We start from the raw sequence: 11,446 nt of genomic DNA on the forward strand, positions 1-11,446 counted from the left end.
ATATCGCGCACACGATTACAAGGATAGATCACCAAGCAAACTCTCGAAAAGAAAGGATTGAACTAAACTTTTATTCCTCTAAAGCAAAAGATTGAACTAAAATAAGTAAAAGCAAAAGATAGTGAGGATGATACGATACCGGGCACCTCCCCCAAGCTTGGCGGAAGCCAAGGGGAGTGCCCATACCCGATACTCAATTTTGTTTTGGTGATGAAGAAGATGGTGGTGGTGGTGAAGAAGTAGAGATCCTGTCTTTCAAGATCAAGAGATTCTCCAATCTGCATATGATGCTCCGGAGGAAGATGATGTGCTCTTGATGCAGAATATTTTCACGAGTGAGGTATTTATTCTGCACACGAACCGTTTCGACGATCCGAAAGGCTGCAATCTCAGTAGGGGTAAGATGAGCATAATAAGGTTTAAGGATATCTTCTTCTTCCTCCTCGGCTCGCAGTGCTTGCTCGACCACCGGGGGTAGATCTCCGGTAGCCTCCTTGCTCTTGTCTCCCTTGATGGCTTCTAAGGAATCCTCTCTCTTCAGCTCAATCTTCATCAACCAAGCATCTTCTTCCATGTTGTTGGAGGAGGAGGAAGAGATGATGCCTCGCTAGCTGAGTCTGTCAGAAAACAGCAAGAAAAGAAAACAAAAGATTTCTCCGCGATACGGTGGTTAATATGTTCGGGGGGTATATAAAGATTTTTTAATCTTGGGAAACAAGCAAACGGAAGAAAAACGGAGTCCGGAAGGTGTCCGGGGTGGGCACAACCCACCTCGGCGCGCCTGGCAAGCGAGGCGTGCCCTGGTGTCTTGTGCCCACCAGGGTCACTTTCCTCGAAGTTTCTTATTTTCCTAATTTTCTAAATATTCCAAAACTAAAAAAAATATTTTTGCGGATTTTTTTGGAGTATGTTTACTTACCATATCACGTACCTCCTTATTTTCATGATTCTGGAGCGTTCCGGAAGGACTCTTTTATGTGTTCTTCCGGTGTTAAAGTTTGGATAATATTACTTTCAACATTAATGGGCGTACTTGAGATATAATGTTTTATTCTTTGCCCATTTACAACCTTCGGGTTAGTACCTTCGGCATTATTTATTTTGATACCTCCAGACCGATAAACCTCCTCGATAACATAGGGTCCTTCCCATTTGGAGAGGAGTTTTCCTGCAAGAACCGGAAATGAGAGTTGTACAAAAGCACATATTCTCTGACTTTGAACTCACGCTTTTGGATTCTTTTATCATGCCATCTTTTAAACTTTTCTTTAAATAATTTGGCATTTTCATAAGATTGGGTTCTCCATTCATCTAAGGAGCTAATATCAAATAACCTCTTTTCACCGGCAAGTTTGAAATCATAATTGAGTTCTTTGACTGCCCAATATGCTTTATGTTCTATCTCAAGAGGCAAATGACATGCTTTTCCATAAACCATTTTATAAGGAGACATACCCATAGGATTTTTATATGCTGTTCTATAAGCCCAAAGGGCATCATCTAATTTCTTAGACCAATTCTTCCGGGACCTATTGATAGTCTTTTGTAAAATTAATTTTATTTCTCTATTGCTAAGTTCAAGTTGGCTACTAGACTGAGGATGATAAGGTGATGCAATTCTATGGTTAACATCATACTTGGCAAGCATTTTACGGAAAGCAGCATGAATAAAGTGTGAACCACCATCAGTCATTAAATATCTAGGGACTCCAAACCTTGGGAAAATAACTTCCTTAAGCATTTTAATAGAGGTATTGTGATCAGCACTACTGGTTGGAATAGCTTCTATCCATTTAGTAACATAATCAACAGCAACCAAAATATGTGTATACCCATTAGAGGAAGGAAAAGGTCCCCAAACATCAAATGGTTCAACAACAAGTGAATAATTCATAGGCATTTCTTGACGCTTATCGATATTACCTATCCTTTGACATTCATCACAAGATAAGACGAACTTACGGGCATCCTTGAAGAGAGTAGGCCAATAAAATCCAGATTGCAATACCTTGTGAGCAGTTCTATCTCCAGCATGATGCCCTCCATAAGCTTCGGAGTGACATTTCCGTAGGATCTGTCCCTGTTCATGCTCAGGTACACAACGTCTAATAATACCATCTACTCCTTCTTTATAAAGATGTGGGTCATCCCAAAAGTAATGACTTAAGTCATAGAAGAATTTTTTTTCTTTTGTTGGTAAGTAAAGCTAGGTGGTAAATATTTAGCAACAATGTAATTAGCATAGTCAGCATACCAAGGAGTATTATGAGAAACATTTATTGCAGCTAACTGCTTATCAGGAAAACTATCATCAATAGGTTGTGGGTCATCAAGCACATTTTCAAGCCTAGACAAGTTATCAGCTACGGGGTTCTCAACTCCTTTTCTATCAGTGATATGTAAATCTAATTCTTGTAGCAAGAGAACCCAATGAATAAGTCTAGGTTTAGCATCTTTCTTTTCCATAAGATATTTAATAGCAGCATGGTCGGTGTGAATAATTACTTTTGAATCAACAATGTAAGATCTAAATTTATCACATGCAAACACCACTGCTAGAAATTATTTTTCAGTAGTTGCATAATTTCTTTGAGCACTGTCTAGAGTTTTACTAGCATAATGAATAACATTAAGTTTCTTATCAACTCTTTGTCCTAGAACAGCACCAACAACTTAATCACTAGCATCCCACATAATTTCAAAAGGCAAGTTCCAATCAGGTGGTTGAACAATAAGTACATAAATTAAGGCTTTCTTGAGTGTTTGAAAGGCTTCTAAACAATCATCATAAAAAACAAAAGGAACATGCTTTTGCAAAAGATTTGTAAGAGGCCTATAAATTTTAGAAAATTCTTTGATAAATCTCCTATAGAAACCAGCATGACCTAGGAAACTATGAATACCTTCGATATCTTTAGGGCATGGCATTTTCTCAATTGCATCAACCTTAGCTTTGTCCACTTCAATACCTCTTTCAGAAATTTTATGGCCCAAAACAATACCTTCATTAACCATAAAGTGACACTTCTCCCAATTCAAGACAAGTGTTTGCTCACATCTCTGCAAAACTCGATCAAGATTGCTTAAACAATCATCAAAAGACTTCCCATAAACAGAGAAGTCATCCATGAAAACCTCAACAATCTTTTGACAAAAGTCAGAGAATATAGCAGTCATACATCTTTGAAAGGTAGCAGGTGCATTGCATAAACCAAAAGGCATACGTCTATAAGCATAAGTTCCAAAGGGACAAGTGAAAGTGGTCTTTTCTTGATCAGGTTGAGAAATAGTTATTTGTGAAAAACCAGAATATCCATCAAGGAAGCAAAAGTGTGTGTGCTTAGATAATCTTTCTAGCATTTGATCAATAAAAGGCAGAGGGTAATGATCTTTTCTAGTTGCTTTGTTTAATTTTGTAAAATCAATTACCATTCTATAGCCTGTAACAATTCTTTGTGGAATAAGCTCATTCTTATCATTAGGGACAACAGTAATACCTCCTTTCTTAGGAACACAATGAACAGGACTTACCCATCTACTATTAGCTATAGGATAGATTATACCTGCTTCCAGAAGTTTTAATATTTCCGTTCTTACCACTTCTTTCATCTTCAGATTTAACCGACGTTGGTGATCAACAACGGGTTTAGCATCAGGTTCCATATTAATCTCGTGCTGACATAGAGTGGGACTAATGCCCTTTAAATCATCAAGAGTATATCCAATAGCAGCTCGATGCTCCCTTAGAAATTTCAATAATCTTTCTTCTTCATGTTCTGAAAGGTTAGCACTAATAATAACAAGATATATCTTCTTTTCATCAAGATAAGCATATTTCAAAGTGTCTGGCAATTGTTTTAATTCAAACACAGGATCACCTTTAGGTGGAGGAGGACCTCCTAGAGTTTCAATAGGCAAATTGTGTTTAAGCAGAGCTCGTTGTTCAAAGAAAATGTTATCTATTTCATTTCTTTCATGCATATGTAAATCATTTTCATGGTCTAGCAAATATTGTTCTTGTGGATCAGTAGGAGGCACAACAATAGAAGCAAGACCAATTATTTCATCCTTACTAGGCAATTCTTTTTCATGAAGCTTTCTACTAAACTTGGAAAAATTAAACTCATGAGACTCATCACCAAAACTAACACCGACAGTTTGTTTCTTACAATCTACTTTAGCATTAACAGTGGTCAAGAAAGGTCTACCAAAGAAAATGGGACAAAAGTCATCTTGTGGGGAACCAAGAACTAGAAAATCAGCAGGGTATTTTATTTTCCCACACAAGACTTCATCATCTCTAACAATCCCAAGTGGTGTGATGGTGTCTCTATTAGCAAGTTTAATAGTGGCATCTATTTCTTCTATTTCAGCAGGTACTATTTCATTCATAATTTCTTGATATAAAGTAAAGGGAATAGCACTCACGCTAGCACCTATGGCACATAAACCATGATAACAATAATCTCCTATTTTAACTGAGGCAACAGGCATGCCCACAATGGGTCTATATTTATCCTCTTTATCAGGTTTGGAAATTCTAGTAGCTTCATTACAGAAGTAAATAACATGCCCATCTATATCTTCTTCCAAGAGATCTTTAACCATAACAACGCTAGGTTCTACTTTAATTTGTTCATCAGGTTTAGGTGTTCTAATGTAACTTTTGTTAACCACAGTTGAAACTTTAGCGTGTTCCTTTATCCTAACAGGCAAAGGTGGTTTCTCAATATAAGCAGCAGGAACAACTGGATCAACATTATAAAGTATAGTTTCCTTTTTGACTGGTACCAGTTCTTTAACTTCTTCTTTAATAGGTGGGTGATATTTAAACCAATTCTCTTTAGGGAGATCAACATGAGTAGCAAATGATTCACAAAAGGAGGCTACTATCTTAGAGTCAAGTCCATATTTAGTGCTAAACTTTTGAAAAGCATCGGTATTCATGAAAGATTTAACACAATCATACTTGAGCTTAATACCTGACTCTTTACCTTTGTCGAGTTCCCAATCTTTAGAGTTGTGTTTAATTATTTCCAAAAGATCCCACCGGAATTCAATAGTCTTCTTCATAAAAGAACCAGCACAAGAAGTATCATGCATGGATCGATCATTATGAGAAAGCCGAGCATAATTTTTTTGGATAATAATTTCTCTTGAGAGCTCATGATTGGGGCATGAATATAACATTGACTTAAGCCTCGCCCAAGCTAGAGTGATACTTTCTCCTTCACGAGGCCAAAAATTATATATGCAATTCCGACCACGATGAACTAGATGCATAGGATATTTTTTTGGTGAAATTCCAATTTCAATCGATTCCAATTCCAAGCTCCAATATCATCACATAGCCTATACCATGCCAATGCTTTTCCCTTCAAAGATAAAGGAAAAACCTTCTTCATAACTTCATCTCCGGGTAAACCTGGAAGCTTAACAATCCACAAATTTGTTCCACATATATCAAGTGCATATCAGGATGTTCGGTTCCATCTCCTGCATATGGATTAGCTAGCAGTTGTTCTATCATAGCCGAAGGAATTTCATATTCAATATTTTCAGTAGGTGCAGTAGGTTGAGGGGTAACTGATTGTGGTTTTGGTCGAGGTGAAGATACCCCAAACAAACCCCTCAAAGGATTGTTTTCCATAGTAACAAGTGACAATAAATTTCAGCACACTATATAAATGTTTCCTTACCAAATTCCACTTACCAAAGGCGCTTCACTCCCTGGCAACGGCGCTAGAAAATAGCCATGATGACCCACAAGTATATGGGATCAATTGTAGCTCTTTTAGATAAGTAAGAGTTTCGAACCCAACGAGGAGCAGAAGGAAATGACAAGTGGTTTTCAGCAAGGTAATGTCTGCAAGTGCTGAAATTGTGAGTAACAGAGTAGTTTGATAGCAAGATATTTTGTAACGAGCAAGTAACGATAATAGTAACAAAAGTGCAGCAAGATAGCCCAATCCTTTTGAGGCAAAGGACAGGCCAAAACAGTTTCTTATAGTGAGCAAAGCGTTCTTGAGGGTACACGGGAATTTCATCTAGTCACTTTCACCATGTTGATTTGATTTGTGTTCGCTACATTGATAATTTGATATGTGGGTGGACCAGTGCTTAGGTGCTGTTCTTACTTGAACAAACCTCCTACTTATGACTAACCCCCTCGGAAGCATCCGCAACTAGGAGAAAAGTATTAAGAATAAATTCTAACCATAGCATTAAACTTTTGGATCCAATCGGTCCCTTATGGAATAGCGCATAAACTAGGGTTTAAGCTTCTGTCACTCCGGAGGGCAAAAGTGCTCCTACCCAAGTTATGCCTCGAGACGGCGGCGCTCCGTCCCGAAAGTCCTCTCCTTATTTTTTTTCTAGGTCAAAATGACTTATATACCAGAAGATGGGCACCAAAGGTGGGCCTGGGTGAGAACAACCCACCAGGGCACGCTTGGGCTTCCTGGCGCGCCCAGGTGGGTTGTGCCCACCTGGTGGGCCCACTCTGGTACTTATTTGCTCCAATATTAATCATATATTCCATAAAAATTCTCCATGAAGTTTCAGCTTGCTTGGAGTTGTGCAGAATAGGTAGCCTGACGTAGCTTTTCCAGGTCCAGATTTTGAGCTGCCGGAATTCTCCCTCTTTGTGTTTACCTTGCATATTATGAGAGAAAAGGCATTAGAATTACTCCAAAAAACATTATTATGCATAAAAACATCATAAATAATAGTAGGAAAACATGATGTAAAATGGACGTATCGATCCTCCACTATCTCACATGAGACATTGGGAGTGTAGATGTCGGGTTTCTTAGATTTGGACTTTGTTTTTACCTCTTTGGCCATAAGGCACCGATGAGTGAAAGGCTTTTCCTCGTTTGGAGAGTTGAAGAGGCCAGTGGTGGAGGAGGAGGTAGTTGAATGAATGGCAATGGCGGCCGTGCCCACTTGATCATCATCACCATCATTTTCATCTTCGGACATGTATTCTTCGTGAACAAGAGCCTTGTCATCCTTCCTCTTTGCAAACTTGGTGAAATTCTTCTTCTTGAGCACAAGCTTCTCGGATTTGTCTTCACGTCTCTCATACGGACAATCATGAACAAAGTGTCTTGGGCTATCACAGTTGTAGCATTTCCTTCGTCCAAATGATCTTCCTTGAAGATTCTTCCCTTTGTTTGCCATGGTCCCAGAGTACTTTTAGACGAAAAGGGCCAAGTCTTCTGCAAAGTCATTTGCCGGGCAAGAGGTGTCAACATCTTCTTCACATATCTCTTCACTCACTTCTTCATCCCTTGAGGGTTGGCTTATCACTTTATTGGCCTTCAAGGCAAGATTGGAGTTCTTGGTTGCTTGAGCAATTGCAAAGGTCTTCTTGGACTTGGTCTCCAAAAGAACATGAGTGGAGAAAGTGGAAACAACTTGAGCCGTGGTCAACTTGTGATAATCCGGGCGTTGATGTATCATCATGACCATGGTATGTTCCATGAGAACCATAGCATCTATGAACTTATCCTTGATGAAGTCATCATTTGCCCAAGTGCACCCAAATGTTCTCAGGTTGAGCACAAGGGACTTCAACCTTCGGTAGACCTCTTCCACGGACTCACCCTCATTCCTCACAAAAAGATTGACTTCTTGCTTGAGCAAAGCCAATCGAGATCTTCGAATAGCTTCATCTCCTTCGAGAGGCTCCTCAAGGAAATCCCATAATTCCTTTGCGGTTTTAAGGAGAGCAATTGAGTCACTATAGTCTTCGGTCACAGCAGTGCGCAACGTGTTGTGTGCGGTTGCATTGAGTTGGTCATCAACCGCTTCTCTTGGAGTGAGATTCATTGGCTCCTTGGGGTTGAATCCATTAACCACAATCCACCACAGTTGAGTTGAAGCACTGCGCATGTAAGACTCCACATATATCTAGCGTCCACTTAGCAAACGCATTAGCTTTCAAAGGGGGCGGAGGCCCAACAGGATTAACGCGTGGATGTTGCAAAGGTTGAGGTGAGTAAAAGGGTTCCAAGGCATTGTACTTGGGAACTTGAGTACGAGCCGGAGAAGCAAGAAGTTCTCTCGAGTCATCCGCATCATGAATGGCATTTGGATCAAATGAGTTTGATGCGGATGTCGATGGCTTTAAGCGAGCATCAATTTCCTCCTTGACCGAGGACCGAACTTCTTTCAACATAGAGGCTTTGAGGTCCGCAAACATTGAAAGAATATCGGCCGCGGTCAAAGGGGCAACCGGGTTAATAGGAGCGGCGGGAGTACCGACCGGGGCACCAAGTGCCTCGGGCGCGGCGGGGGGTAGGTTTTGACCATCCTCCGCAACGGGTGCGCCACCTCCCTCATTCCCTAGATCGACATATCCTCTAAGGTTGTAAAACCTTATATTAGAGCACGAGGCTCTGGTACCAATTGAAAGGATCGATACGGTCGACTAGAGGGGGGGTGAATAGGAGACTACAAATTTTAATATTTCTTGTCAATTTTAAGGCTTAGCGGATAAATAGGGTTCACTAGATAAGCGACTAGGTGAATGCAACCTATATGACAAGCAAGCTCCAAGCTCCAAGCCCCAACGGATGAGCCTCGAATCACTCGGGGTTGGTCTTGAAGGCGACCACCACACCTTTACAAACTTCTCCGGAGCACACCACAAGCAAGGAAGCTTCCAGAGGAACCTCTAACTGCCTAGGAGCCCAAACTCCGAGAGTAACAAGTCAATGGGGAAGAAATGTTGCGGGGAACGCGATTTGGTTTGGTCAAGATGTAGATCGGGTCTTGCTCTCCCAATCCCCAAAGTTTCAATAAGTTTGGGTGGAGGGATTGAGAGTATTGAGAAAAATGAGGTGTAGCAATGGTGGAGCTCAACAAGACATTAGGGTTAGGGATGGAGGAAGAAGAAGGGGGGATTTTATAGTGTTTGTCCCGGGGTGGCCGTTTCTGCCCGTTGGACCCCGTGCACACGGGCTAAATCAGCCCCGTGCGCATGGGGTACTCAGAGATTTTCACATCACCCCGTGCGCACGGGGGTCCATAGAGTTTACGCAGTACCCCATGTGGACGGGGGTCAAAAGACCCCATGCGCACGGGGTACCAAGAGAGTTACGCAGTACCCCGTGCGCACGGGGGTCCAAAGACCCCGTGCGCACGGGGTACCCAGTAACTTTCCATCATAAGCTTTCTGAGTACCACATGCACGCACACTAGGATTTAAGGTGGTAGGAATGGGTAGGCTAGTGTATATGGTTCGGCAATGGCATTCCCACACAACTTTCATCCACACAAACCCCTCTTAATAGTGTGGTCTTTCCTACGACTCGAAGCAAACTAAAAACTAAACCTTCGATTCACCGGAAGACCGTGCCTTTGACCTTTTTAATTGGGGGGTCGCACATCTCCATCACGAAGCACTTGGAACCAATATCCTGAGATAAACTTTAGTAACCGATACTAGTTCAACTAACCACATTGTCATCACACCAAAATATAGTATAAGTGCCACTTGCACTTTCAGCTAGTTTTCGTGATTTTTGCCTTCTCAACCAAGCTTTGTTGGCTTTGCAAGCTTGAATACTTATTATGAAACCGGACAACCTTCGTGCACAGGTTTTAAAGGGTGGGTATCACCCCGAAGGAAAGATTGATGACACTGTTTTTACCATGGCTTGATTTACTGAATAAAGGTTTGGTGTGAACAGTGGGGAATGCTAGAAGCATTCATGTTGGGCGTGATAACTAGATCCCTCGACCTTTCGCATATAAGCCCATTATACTTCATGGGAGATGTCGAATTTGGTATGTGTCTAAATTGCTGAATGTGAATGGATCATGGAACCTTGATTTGCTACAGAGTTATTTTATGGCGGCGCATGTCTTAGAGATCCTGAAAATCCGAGCATCGCCGAGGCAGGAGGATGGCACGCTGGCTTGGGGGCAAGGCAAGTTTGGGATCTTTGTTTGTTAAAAGTGCATATCAGCTTGTGTTTGAAGAAGCTCATAGAGGAAGAACGACATGCTCTAGCTTAGTGCCTGATGGACGTAGGACTTGCTGGAAACTTATATGGTCATGTAGTGTCCCGCCCACTATCCATAACTTTGCTTGGAGGGTGGCAATAAACTCGCTTCCAACATGGCAGAATAAACACAGAAGGGGTCTTAAACTAGACGACATGTGCCCTATTTGTTCTATTGAAATAGAAGATAACTTCCATCCGCTATGTTGATGCCCTCTTGCTCGTGATCTTTGGAAAACTATGGTGAAACTGTGGAATTTACCTGACATGGCCTCTATTTAAAACACTACAAAGGAATCGCTATTGCATGCCGTTGATCTACTGCCCAATATCGAGCGATGTAGGATGTTAATGACACTTTGGCGCTGCTGGCATGTTCACGACGAGTGGTGCATCAAAAGTCTCCACCCCCTATGGATGCTTACAAAAGGTTCCTTATTAGCTACCTTGATTCTCTGATTGGCTTGCAACTGGATCTTTCTTCTGATTCTAGCAAAGGGAAAGAGAATCCGGTTATACCCTCACATGTGATACTAGTTGGGGTGGTGCCTCTCACGTGGCATACCCCTAAAGCTGTTTGGGTTAAACTGAACATTGACGGCTCCTATACTATGGATGATACAGCCGGTGCAGGTATGTTGTTGAGAGATGACAAGGGAGGAATGCTTTTTTCATCATGCAGGGAGCTTTTCTCTTGTCGTGAAGCTTTGGAAGCTAAATTTTGCACTTGTATGGAAGGTCTTCCCTTTGGTATCCAGAGAAGTGACTTGCCAGTTGAAATGGATGGGCTCCATCATTGCAGGCACGTTCATCAGTCACGAGAACTAGATAGACCGGTTTACTCTTCTCTTGTCAAAGAGATTAGACACTGTATCTAGAATCTGGCATTTTGCCGTCCGCCACCTCTTTGCTGTCTGCCAGCTGACGGCAAAGAGGTCCTTTGCCGTCCGCTATGAGGAAGCGGACGACAAAGAGTCAGCATACGGCAAAGAGGTCCTTCGCCATCAGCTAGTTCTTTGCCGTTCGCCAACTGACGACAAAGTTTGTTTGCCGTCAGCTGGCCGACGGCAAAGAGGTGGGTGGGGTCCAGTGAAGGTCTAAACCCCAAGGACCCAACAGCCCCACCTCTTTGCCGTCCGCCAGCGGACGGCAAAGTCTCGCCAGCGGACGGCAAAGAGATTAGCACGTAAACGGCGGCCGTCCCGCCCCCGTCCTCTCTCTCTTGTCTCTTTGTCTCCTTCCCAATCGACCCACACCCGCGCCGCCGCCGCCGACCCCGTCCGCCGTAATCGGCCGCCCTGCCGCCCCGCACCCCTCCCCTGCGGCGCCCCGACCTCCACCGCGCCCCCGCCGCCCCTTCCACGCCGGCCCGCCCCCCGCCCCCTCCCCTGTGTCGCCATCCTCGATCCGCGCCGCCGCCGACCCCGGGC

This window comes from Triticum aestivum, chromosome 6D (genome assembly GCF_018294505.1).
Source record: "Triticum aestivum cultivar Chinese Spring chromosome 6D, IWGSC CS RefSeq v2.1, whole genome shotgun sequence".
Taxonomy (NCBI): Eukaryota; Viridiplantae; Streptophyta; class Magnoliopsida; order Poales; family Poaceae; genus Triticum; species Triticum aestivum.